Source organism: Papio anubis, chromosome 5 (assembly GCF_008728515.1).
Source record: "Papio anubis isolate 15944 chromosome 5, Panubis1.0, whole genome shotgun sequence".
NCBI lineage: Eukaryota > Metazoa > Chordata > Mammalia > Primates > Cercopithecidae > Papio > Papio anubis.
This window is the reverse complement of record NC_044980.1, coordinates 61,977,794-61,989,916: the sequence shown is the minus strand read 5'-3', so window position 1 is coordinate 61,989,916 and position 12,123 is coordinate 61,977,794. Positions and strand designations below refer to the sequence as shown.

At 45.1% G+C, this 12,123-nt stretch overlaps 1 long non-coding RNA gene across 2 annotated transcripts in view; it reads right to left on the bottom strand.

Annotated features, from left to right (window-relative positions):
• LOC110743470 overlaps positions 1-8,841 on the bottom strand; it is a 543,894-nt gene extending 535,053 nt beyond the window's left edge. Inside the window, exons 1-2 of one of the 2 annotated variants that reach the window (XR_002522571.2) lie at positions 7,782-8,841; positions 7,274-7,410 (exon numbers count right to left, since the gene is read on the bottom strand). This is a non-coding gene — a long non-coding RNA (uncharacterized LOC110743470). Of the gene's footprint in view, positions 1-7,273 lie in introns of both variants that reach the window. The other variant, XR_002522570.2, reaches the window with a different exon arrangement.
• Positions 8,842-12,123: the final 3,282 nt, after the last annotated feature.

The window sequence follows — 12,123 nt, the reverse complement described above, 5'->3', positions numbered from 1 at the left end:
AGGTGTAAGTGACCAATGCTACTCAGTTATGATTAAAAGTAAAATGACAGGTAAAGTGATGTGCCATGTTCCATCACGTGAGAAATGCATTATTTTGGAGGTTGCCACAAATGTATTACAATTTGGATGTTCAGACCAAAGGCAATTTGGAAACAGGAAGTGTTTTCGTGACATGAAACTTTTATGGTGACAGTCCTCGAAGCAATTCACATATCATAGACCAAGTGTTTTTGAAATTATCATTTTATAGGACTGTACTTTGCTGTTTGTTTTTTTTTTGCTTTTTTAGAGACAGGGTCTTCTTTCCTCACCCAGGCTGGAGTGCAGTGGCATGGTCATAGCTCAAACTCCTGGGCTAAAGTGATCCTCCCCTCTCAGCCTCCTGAGTAGCTACAGCTGCACCACCACAGCCAGCTAATTTTTTATTTTTTTAGAGATGGGGTCTCTGTATGTTGCCCAGGCTAGTCTCAAACCCTTGGTCTCAATAAATCCTCTTGCCTTACCCTCCAAAGGTGCTGAGATTACAAGTGTGAGTCACCCAGCCTCCAAACTGTACTTTAAAAAAAGAGACTTTGAAAAGATTTCACAACAACAATAATAGAGACTAGAATTCCAAAATCTGATTACAGCTTCCTGTACTTCTATACTTCTAGTTTTCTCTCTTTCCCTTCCCAGCCACCCCCCACCTCCAGCCACCCTCAGTCCACATGCAAGTCTGGCCCCAGGAAGAGCCTGCAAGGCCTATCATTTCAGTCACGCTCACCCTACTAGCCTCTTGAGACAATCATTCTATTCTCTGCCTTTGCCACAGACCTGCAGCCTCCTGTCTGAGGCTTTGTGGTCCTTTTATTTACCTTGAAGAGACCTCCTTTTGTATCCTCAGCAATACTGACAGCAAACCAATTCCATATTGAGCCCAAACCCCATCCAAAATCAGATGAAGGAGTGGGCCAGCTACTACAGCTGCCAATTTATCAGAAAGGGGAACTAAACCAACAGGGAAGTAAATCTGCAATATGTTGTCAGTGGCTTCAGCTCTCCACATGACACTTTTCACATTGCCGGCCAAAAGAAAGTCCACTCCTGGTTCCCACCAATGTGTAAAGTTAAAAAGCATTCTGCACGACACGATCTTTCTCTGTGGCACACTCCAGCACCTTGGATGGTTCAGTGCAGACAGAATCACAGATCTTGGGATCAGATCTGGAGATCCTGGCACACTTGAGGAGCTAAGGAAATACAGACACTGCACAATGCAGGCTGCAGTCTGATTCACTAGTCACAGTTGTTCACTTTATTATCTCAATGCAATTACTCTAATAAGTCTCCTAGGAAGTTCTCTGGCTCAGAAGAAAAAAAAAAAAAAAAAAAGGCCAGGCACAGTGGCTCACACCTGTAATCCCAGCACTTTGGGAGGCCAAGCTGGGTGGATCACGAGGTCAGGAGATCGAGACCATCCTGATGATCTCCTGGTGAAACATCCTGGTGTTTCAACAAACATGGTGAAACCCCGTCTCTACTAAAACTAAAAACATTAGCTGGGCGTGGTGGCACATGCCTGTAATTCCAGCTACTCAGGAGGCTGAGGCACAAGAATTGCTTGAACCCAGGAGGCGGAGGTTGCAGTGAGCTGAGATCATGCCACTTCATTCCAGCCTGGCGACAGAGCGAGACTGAGTCTCAAAAAAAAGAAAAAAGATAGAGTGGACCAAAGAAATAAAGAAAATGTTTTGTTATAGTGGATGTGAGATTTTACAAAATAGCCATTAAATACACTTTGAAAAAAATGTTACTAACTGTCCATGTAACTTTCTCCATACTTAGTAAACGGGAGCGCCTAACACTACAGAAAAAAGTGAGGTGAAAGACAATTTCACCTAAGTGATATACTATATTCAGTTTATGTAATAAGCCTAAATTTCAAAATATAAACATAGGTATGCAATCTTTTAAAGAGAAAATTGGTATCTCCTTGCCATCACAAAATGGCTATTGGACAAATACTTAAAGAAGATTCACTTGAGGGCCACCAAATTACTGCTCTGCCCCAGAATCCGCCCCACATGTGCTGATTCACCTTGACCGAAGCCCCATTTTATTAGCATGCCCAGCAAGGAACATTATCCCAGCTCTTCTCCTGCCTCTCCTCCCTCCTCTCCATTTTTTTTTTTTTTTTTTTTTTTTTTTTTTTTTTTTTTGAGACAGAGTCTCGCTCTATCCCACAGGCTGGAGTGGAGCAGGACAATCTCAGCCCACTGCAACCTCTCCCTCTCGGGTTCAAGCAATTCTCCCGCCTCAGCCTCCCTAGTAGCTGGGATAATAGGTGCCTGCCACCACGCCCAGCTAATTTTCTATTTTTACCAGAGACTGGGTTTTGCCATGTTGGCCAGGCTGGTCTCAAACCCCTGACCTCAGGTGATTCGCCTGCCTCAGCCTCCCAAAGTCCTGGGGTCACAGACATGAACCCCCCGTGCCTGACCCACCTCCTCTCCTTCTTAAAGTTGCCCCAACCTGAGCCATTTCTGTTCTTTGCTCTCTTTCCTACTTTTCTCTTTTCCTTTCCAAAGTTGCTTCTTTCTTAGTTCCCACATTGAATTATGAGTTTATCAGTCATTTTCTCTCACCTTTCTGTCCCCTATTCTTTACTTAAGTCCTTCTCTTGGGCAACACCAGAAAGGGCTTGAGTCTGCCTTACCCAAACACACCCATTTTCTCCTCCCCAGCACCCTGATTTACTATCTTCCTTCTTTTCTGCACATCATCTCCAAACTTTCAAAGGCATCGTCTGTGTAAATAACCTGTATTCCCTCACCACCTCCACATGCATTCACCAGAAGTGCAAACAGACAGGCAGTGGAGTTGAGAGAGCCAGACCAGATGGGGCACACTGGAGGTGTCACAGAGTAAAGGGGCTCACTGCCAGATGCACAAAAAACCAATATTGTGGCATCAGCTTTTGAGAAAAGAAAGGCTTGATTGCAAGACTAGCCAGCAAGGAGACAGGAGATGCTCAAATCTGCCTCCTCAATCTGGGGGCTAGAGCAAGATTTAAGGAGTGATAGAGCAAGGGAGAGGATTTCGGAATGTTGGCTTGGAAGGGTCTGATTGGACAGATTCAAATTTGACCATTTACAGTAAAGTAGTTTGAGGTGGATTTTATACCCAAATCTCCTGGGCCAATGGCCCCTTCACTTTTGAAAGAGTTCCAGTATTCAGGTTCGAGTCATGTCACAGTCTTCCTGGTTCCATGGGGAGGAATTGTTGGTTCCAGGTGTGATTAGGTGTTTGTCTATTGCGCCAGCCCAGGCTATATGACTTGCAGTTTGTCTCTGTTCTACCTACGAGGTAACTTGACATTCCATTATCAATAGAGTAGGCCCAGTTTTGGCTGGTCCTGCATTTGCAGAGGGGGCAACTCCACTTACCTCCCCGACCCACGCCTCTGCTAGAAGAGCTCCGCCAACACCCAGCTACAGAGGAATGAGAGCCTGAATTCCAAACCCACGTGATCTGAGGGACCAGATCACGTGGGTTTGGAATTATGAATTTTTATGTGAAAGCTACCAATTTTTAAATGTTATACATTTATTTGATGTTTTAAGAATTGAGGATCAAATAAAATACTACTTGTCAAATTCAACCTATGGTGCTGAAATTTGCAAACTATGCTTTAAACCTTTTGTTTCCTTCACCCAATGCTCTCCAAAATCAGTTCTCTTAAAGGTCACCAGTGACCTCTGAGCTGCCTTAAACAGTGGCCTTTCTCATCTCATCCTCCTCAAACTTCTGTGCATGTAGCAAGTTGTATCACAAACTCCTGTGTTGCACTGCCAGAACTATGATGATTCCATGATTCCGCCTTCCACTTCTTATTCTATCTTGTCTCCTCTTTCTTTGGCTTACCTTGCCAGATCATGTCCTGTTTTCTCCTTTCAAAAATCTTTAATTGCAAAGATCATCTATTCTTTGGGCTTGGACTGTTTCAGCTACAGAGGTCACTCCCAAAAATATCTCTAGCTCCTCTGCTCAGCTCCAGTCTCACTTTTCTGTGTTGTGTGCAAGACCCCCAAAATCCCTGTGCTAACTCATCATCCCCTTTGGCACCACTGCCTCCAAACTTGCTTATTCCAGCCCTTTCTTCCTGATAAACCAGGTGCAAAAGTTCACCCCTTGCTCCCTCTATTCTAACACCCAATCAATTGTCATTTCTCTTTTCTGCTTTTTGAAAAAATCCGTCATTAATGGCTTCTTTTCATTCCTTCTGCTTCTACTCTCACTGGCTCTCAGCTGGACCATTTCCCAAACCCTCATTCTTACCTCTTCCCCTCTGCTGCACTGCAGCTCAAGTCCTGCCACTCCTCTGCTTGGAACAACGAAATGACTTCCCATTGCTTACACAGAATGTATAACTTCAAGACTCCCTGTAAGCTTACCCTTCCCTATCTTTCCAGGCTGTTCTCCCTCCACTCCCTTTCCAATGCATTTCAACCACTTCTGTACCTGTTCCCTAAACACACCTGGCTCTCCCTGCTTAAGCCACTCTCTCTGCATGAAATATCCTTCCTTCCCTCTACCAAAATTCCAATGGCAAGCAAAGCCCTTTTGGAATGCCCCAATTGCCTCTTGATTAATGTAATCCTTCTCTTCTCTGAAACCCTATGCCCCTCTACCTATTCCTCTGGTGGTCCTAATCACAGTCAGTTCTCAGTTAGAGTTTTTGATGTATGTGTTATCCTTGTAGAGAGTGGTTTCCAGGAATGGCAGACTTTGAGTCCCAGCTGTCTTGGCTTCCACACAACCCTAGCACAGTAACCTCCATCTATAATACATACACTTGAGGACCAGATGACTGGGCCAGCGTTCTGACTGTATGTATAATAGGCACATCATAGGTTTTCATCAGCTGGGTCTGAGTCTGGTAGGATGGGAAAGCGAGGCCTGCCTGACTTGCAGAGTGAGGAAATCTTGGAATTAGAACAACACATACATAGTGGGTGAGTTACAGGGGTGGGCTCACATTTCTCATTTTACCTTGACACTGGTTCACATCAAGTGGACTTTACTGCTATTTCGAGTTCTGCTTCCTAAATTTCTAGCTTCCAATTTGAGATTAGAACTGTTCCTCAGTCACCAGGATAGCAAGCTCTTTTGTGTCTTTTTGTCTGAAGAAAAATAATTCTCAAAGTTCCCCGTCCCATTCTGCCATTCTACATACAGTATTGCCTTGGACTTGCCCTACTCCAGGATTCAGGATCTGACCCATAAAGTTGCCTGGGCCTACAAAGTTTTCATTTTGTTCCCTTTAAAAATAAATGCAGTATTTTTATATTGAAATAAGAATGCATCCCACATGGTCAAACATAATTCAAACAGAGCAGTGTGTATGTTCAATGAAAAATCTCCCTCCCACACCACAGTCCCTGAGTTCGTCTCCTCAAAGACAACCAGTCTACCATTTTCTCGGGTACCCTTCCACTTTTCCCTCACTTGCAATGTAATGATTGCTGTCTTTACAGGAACAAAAGAACACAGTGCACACTCCTGTGCTCCTTAGATTTTGTTAACAATATTCAGTAATTTGTAAACCTAAGTGAATACATGCAAAGCCATTAGAACAGTGCCCAGTCCACAATTAATGCTAAATAAATGTCCCTTCACATGGGGTATATCAAAAAACATACTGCAGCCTTCAAGAGTTTAAACCAACTAGACCCTAGGAGCACACAAGAAAATGATCCAGAGCCCAGAGGTGCTTTGTTCCACTCACATTTTCAGAGATAGGGTCCCTGCAGGCTTGGCTGTCACGTCTCCCACTTCATGTGTGGCATTTGGAGAAAATATTGCCATCAGAGCTCACCTTCCCCTAAATGAAGTCACACACCTACCTCCCTCTGATTCTGCCAAGCCTAAAGAATACAAGAAAGAATAAACGCTTCATAGTGGGTTTTGCTGCAACCACTTTCAGAACACGGAGAAAAATGCCTTCTTGTCCTTTAATTTGATTGCGCGGTAATGAAAGATAAATTCAATCAGATATAATGAGCTGTGTTGAGTCAGCATCCCAAAGAGTGTGGCCAAAGCTGGCTCAGCTCTGCACCAGGTCATGGCTGTTTCTAAAGGGTTATGCGGACAGTCCCTTGGTTTTGGCCACTGTCCCAAACCTCTCCACCCAAGTCCCTGAATTAGGGCAGAACTCACAGGTGATGTAAATTCAGAAGTTAATTAGGGCAAGGGCAAGTCATGGGGAAGAGACCAGTGAAGTCTCTGTTTCTCTTCGGAAGCAGTTTTCAGTGCAGAGGGCTTTCTGTGATAGGCTGAGGAACGCATCCTCTGTTTTCACCACTTTCAGTTCCCCAGTGAGGGAAGCCTGCCAGCACTTCCGGGTTTTGAACACCGAGGACCCTTTCACTAGCCTGGGGCCACACCGGCAGCTCACAGCCACCCTGCCCAGCCGGCTCCTGGTCAGACCAGCAACCCAGACCGGCCTGTGGGGCTAGAGCAGGGGAAGGGCACGGGTTCTCTGAATATTTGGTCGTTTGGGTGTCTCTGGAGTTTGGGAGAGCTCATGACTGCATTTAGGAAGGAGGCTGGTGACTTAAGTAAACACGTGCCATGCCGCTCCAGAACAAATAGTTGAGAGTCCATTTAAATTCATTCTCCCCAGAGACTTTCGTTGCAAATACACAAGGTTTGTGGGCTCAAAGACGTGCGCGCACACACACAGGGTCTGCCCGGCAACTGAAGATGGGGAGAAATGCCATCACAGTGGCGATCCGATCTCACAGGGGAGGAAACGTGAGAGGTCTGACCCTTCTATGTTCTTGGCTGAGAGGCTTATGTGGGGTGAGGGACTGCGTCAAAACAAGGCCCAGCAATCACAGACAACTGTTCTTGCCACTGAGTCTCCGCCACATTCCTCAAAGCCCTGTGCACCCGATCCACACACCAGCATAGCTGCACATTCACGGGGAAAGGAGCCTAACTTCAGAACAGCTGCGGCTTCTTCACTGAGCCCCTCGTATAAACTTTCCCAGAGGCCCTGACAACCAGAATATCAAAACTCCAGGAAGAAGTTGAGTAAACAGGTCACAGTTACCTAAAGTGGCACTCAGCCAAGCCACCTGTGCCAACAGAGATCCAGGGGCTGATGACCTCAACTGCTCCAGACCGGAACAAGGAGAAACTTTGCTGCAGCAACATAATTGGGCCACTAGAGCCCTATGCGCAAACGCAAAGGCAGGGGCCAGAACGACACCCCAAAGCACGTCCTTACCTAGAGCTGTGGGTGTAAATGCCGAGACTCTGACCAACCTCAAGAGGAAGATAAGGGTCCACAGTGACTGCTCATCACGGAGGGAATGAGGGCTGTGGGCCGAGCATTGTTCTGGAGGAGGAATCGGACCAAGTCCTCTGTGCGCAGATAGGAGAGAGGAGCAGGGCGTAAGTTCAGAGAAGGATGGATGACAACTCCATGCAGCTGTCTGGAAAGTTCAGCGCTGTTGAGCCATTCCAGTGACTTTAGGGAATTAAAATGTTTGGGGTAGAAGTTCCAGACAAAACTCTGAATTTAGGCTAGCTTTCAGTTACATGAACCAAAAACCTTGGTGATATTCTTGACCTCTCTCTTCTCTCTCTCTCTCTCTTCCCCCAAACCCCCACCCCTCCGTATCCAATTTGTCAGAAATTCCTGTTGGCCCTGTTTTCAAAATGTATCCAAAATCTAATTATTTCTCAGAATCTCTGTTGCTGTCACCCTGGTCCAAGCCGCCATCATCTCTCACCTCAGTTGCTGGAAGGACTCCTCCTGGGTGCCTGTTTCAACTCTCAGTCCCTTACAGTCCACAAGGGAGCTGGAGAGATACTTTTAAAATATGTCAGATGATGGCCCTTCTCTGCTGCAAGAAACCAATGTCCTTTCACTGCCCTAAAAGACCCTACACGTTTGGCTCCCCCAGCAGCTCTGCCTTCATCTATGGCCTCTTTCCACCTAGCTCACGTGCTCCAGCCACGCCGGCCTCCTCATCCGTCCTAACCAGGACCACCTTTGCCTCCTGGGTTTCCTCAGGTGCAGCTCCCTCAGCCTGGGGAACTCCTTTCTGAGATGCATTCATGACTCACCCACCTCCTCAGCTCCTTCAGGCCTTTTCTCAAATTTCAACTTCTCAAGAAGCTCTGCACCATCTAAAAATTGCAAATGTATACAACCCTTCTCTAAACTGCTCTATTTTTCTCGTATCACTTATCCCTTTCTAAGGTTATAGTTAAGCACATACACATACATAAAATGCATTTATTATGTATTAATTACACCTTTATCTGTCTTCTCTCAAGCTAGAAGGTAAAGCTCTGTGAAAACAATGAATTTCATATTATGTGTTAATCAGTGGATCCTGTGAGCTTAATACAATGCCTGGCATACAGATGGTTCTTATAGGAACAGTTTAAATCAACAAAGTAATTTGGGGTTTAAAAAATATATTTAATGGTCCCTTTACCAGACTGGGAGCTTCCTCGTGGTGGAAAAGGTGCCATCCATCTATTCACATATATGTTAAATATTTATTGAGCATCTACTCTGTACTAAGCACTATATGCTGAGACCTAAAATATAATGATGAACAAAACATGTATGGTCCTGCCTTCACAATGCCAATAATCTAGTGACTAGAGACAGACACTTAACAAATAACATCACAAATAAACAGCAAATTACAATGGGCATCAATGAACTATTAAAATAAGAATGAGGACCAGGTGCGGTGGCTCAAGCCTGTAATCCCAGCACTTTAGGAGGCCAAGGCCGGTGGATCACGAGGTCAAGAGTTCAAGACCAGCCTGGCCAAGATGGTGAAACTCCGTCTCTACTAAAAATACAAAAATTAGACAGGCGTGGTGGCACACGCCTGTAATCCCAGCTACTCGAGAGGCTGAGGCAGAGAATCGCTTGAACTCAGAAGGCAGAGGCTGCAGTGAGCCAAGATCAGGCCACTGCAGTCCAGCCTGGGTATCAGAGCAAGACTCCGTCTCAAAAAAAAAAGAAAAAGAAAAAAAAAGAATGGAAAAGATATTATGTTTTCGGTTAGGTTGGTGGCAGAGGAGAGGGAAATTACTGAGGAAATTTAAGATTTATTAACGAGAACATGATGATCTTGAAAAAAAAAGATTTTTTAAAAGAAAATACAGGAATTATGGATGGATTAAATGGTGTTGAGGAGAATTTTATGACAAACGTGAGTTCCAAATTTCTGGTTTAAGACATTGGGTGGATAAAATTGCTGTTGTATGAATTGATGTAATAGGCTGAATAATAGTCCTCTGAAGAAATTTGTGTCCTAATCCCTGGGACCTGTAAATGTTCTCTTATTTGGAAAAACATAGTCTTTGTAGATGTGACTGAGGACCTTCAGATGGGGAGATGATCTTGGATTATCTGGGTGGAACCTAAAGTGGTCACTTGTATCCTTATAAAAAAGAGGCAGAAGGAGATTAAAACATATACACATATACAGAGGAGAAGGCCATGTAAAGACAGGGCAGAAAGAGAATTGAACATGCTGGCCTCCAAGATTGGAGTGATGCCACCACAAGCCAAGTGTGACAATTTTATGTGTCCACTTGACTGGGCCATGGAGTGCCCAGACATTTGACCAAACATTATTTTTAATGTGACTGTGAAGGTGTTTCTGGTTGAGATCAACATTTAAATGAATAGACTGAGTAAAGTAGATTGCCCTCACCAAAGTGGGCCGGCCTTATTCAATCAACTGAAGATCTGAGTCGAGAAAAAGGCCGAGTAAAAGGGAATTTCTCCTGTGTGATTGCATGAGCTGGAGCACTGGTCTTCTCTAGAGAGATAGGTTGATCCTATTGGTTCTGTTTCTTAGGAGAATACTGACTAATACACCAAAGAATACCAGCAGCTAACAGGAGCAGTAAAAGGCAAGGAACACATACACCCCTAAGGCTCCAGAGGGAGTACAGCCCTGCCAACACCTTGATTTCAACCCAGAGGAATTGATTTTAGATTTCTGGCCTTCAGGACTATGAGAAAATAAATGTGTGCTGGTTTAAGTCAGCTCATTTTTAGTAATTTATTACAGAAGCCATAGGAAATTAATACAATAGGAACTATTATACAATAGTTCTCAGGGGGTGGTGTATCAAGATTCCATCTGGGGCCAGGTGTGGTGGTTCATGCCTGTAATCCCAGCATTTTGGGAGGCCGAGGCAGGTGGATTACCTGAGGTGAGGAGTTCAAGACCTGCCTGGCCAACATGGCAAAACCTCGTCTCTACCTAAAAATACAAAAATTAGCTGGGTGTGGCGGTATGCACCTGTAATCCCTGCTACTCAGGAGGCTGAGGCAGGAGAATCGCTTGAACCCAGGAGGTGGAGGTTGCAGTAATCCAAGATCGTGCCACCGCACTCCAGCCTGGGGGACAGAGTGAGACTCTGTCTCAAAAATAATAATAATAATAAATAAAAATTAAAATACTTTTTTTAAAATTCCATTTGGAACATGAAATCTGAGATGTCTAGCACACGCCTCTGGAAAGGAAGGCCAAATAGGGATTTGGATATGCAGGTATGGGACTGACAGAATGGTCTGAGCACAGGCTTGAAGTTCCAAAGTCCCAGGGACTGAAAAGCCATGGGAAGTGAAGTGAGAAAGAAAGACAGCCAATCACGTGTCCTGACTCTCAACATTGGGAGATCAGGTGGAAAGGTAGCCTGAGAAAGAAACTAGGAGAACATGGGGTCTTGGAGGCCAAGGGAGGTGAGTCGTTTTGAATGACAGGGTGATCATCCCTGGGACAGAATCCAATCTGGAGTACATTTTATGATAAGGATGAGGAGGAAGCAGAAACAGCCTGTGTGGGTGACTTATTCTTGAAGTTTGGCCTGGAAAGTGCATAAAGAAAGTAGATCCAGGAAAGCTTTTTTTATTCTTATTTTCATGTGGCAGAGTTTAGGGCAATTGCACATGATTTGGAAAATGATCCAAAACCGGAATGGTTGGAAACGCAGGTAAGAGTGGGGCTACTTGCTGAAGCCTGAGAAGGCAGAAACAGAGGATGCAGAGAGCAGGTCTCAATCCTGACTGCAGTTTAGGATCCCCTGGGGACATTTTCTAGAATCCCCATGCCCAGCCTAAACCCAAGACGAATGACATCAGACTTTTTGATTTGGGACCCAGGCATCAATCACTGTCAAAGCTCCCCAGGTGATCCCGATGAGTGGTTCCGGGGATTCGGAGCACACCTGGAAGGCGTGGCAGTGCATCCAGGGAGGATCAGGTGCATGTGTAGGCACACAGATAGGTAGGTTAAAAGGTTTGCTGGGTGTAAATCAAGGAGTTCCTAACTTCAGCTTTCTATTTCCAAAGTTCAAGGCAAGGTCATCTACTAAGCATGTGCTGAGCATGTAATGGAAGAAGGGGGAGGCTAAGGGGTGAAGAAACATAAAGATGACACAGTTCATCTTGAGAGTGGAAAAGGGAAGATGCCCCATCTGAAGAACTACGGCAAGAATGCTGGGCAGACTGGGAGTTTATAGCCATGCCATCCAGCCATTCATTCCCCTGACAGTTGTCAGGCAGACACCAAATTACGGGATGGGGCTCAAGCATGAGAAAGACATTGTCCCTGAACTCACAGATTTCGCAGTTCAATGGAGGAGGGACACATATTAACAAACAGAAGATTCAGGTGCTACAATTGAATCAGGCACAAGAGAAATTGGGAACTCTAACCCTTGTGGGGACAGAAGCCATCTCCTCGGCACATAGGATGCTCCTGAGACATGTCCCTTTTTCTCCAAGCACCTTACTCTTGTGGGAAAACAAAGGGAGATATAACTCAGTGCATATTCTCCAGGGATCGCTAACGCAGCCCCAAAACAGTTGTGACACATCAGCAGCACCATGCCACATGGGGCCTCCGAGGAGGAGAAAGTCTCAGAGATGTCTGGAAGGGCGGCAAGGCTGAGGTCAACACAAATTTTCAGGTGATCATCTCCAAGTGACATTCAGAAAGTGGTCACTAGGTGGCAGGGTTAACATTTGCAAACTAACTCCTGTCACTGCCTACCGTATAGGAATGAACCTGACAACGCTCCATGCGG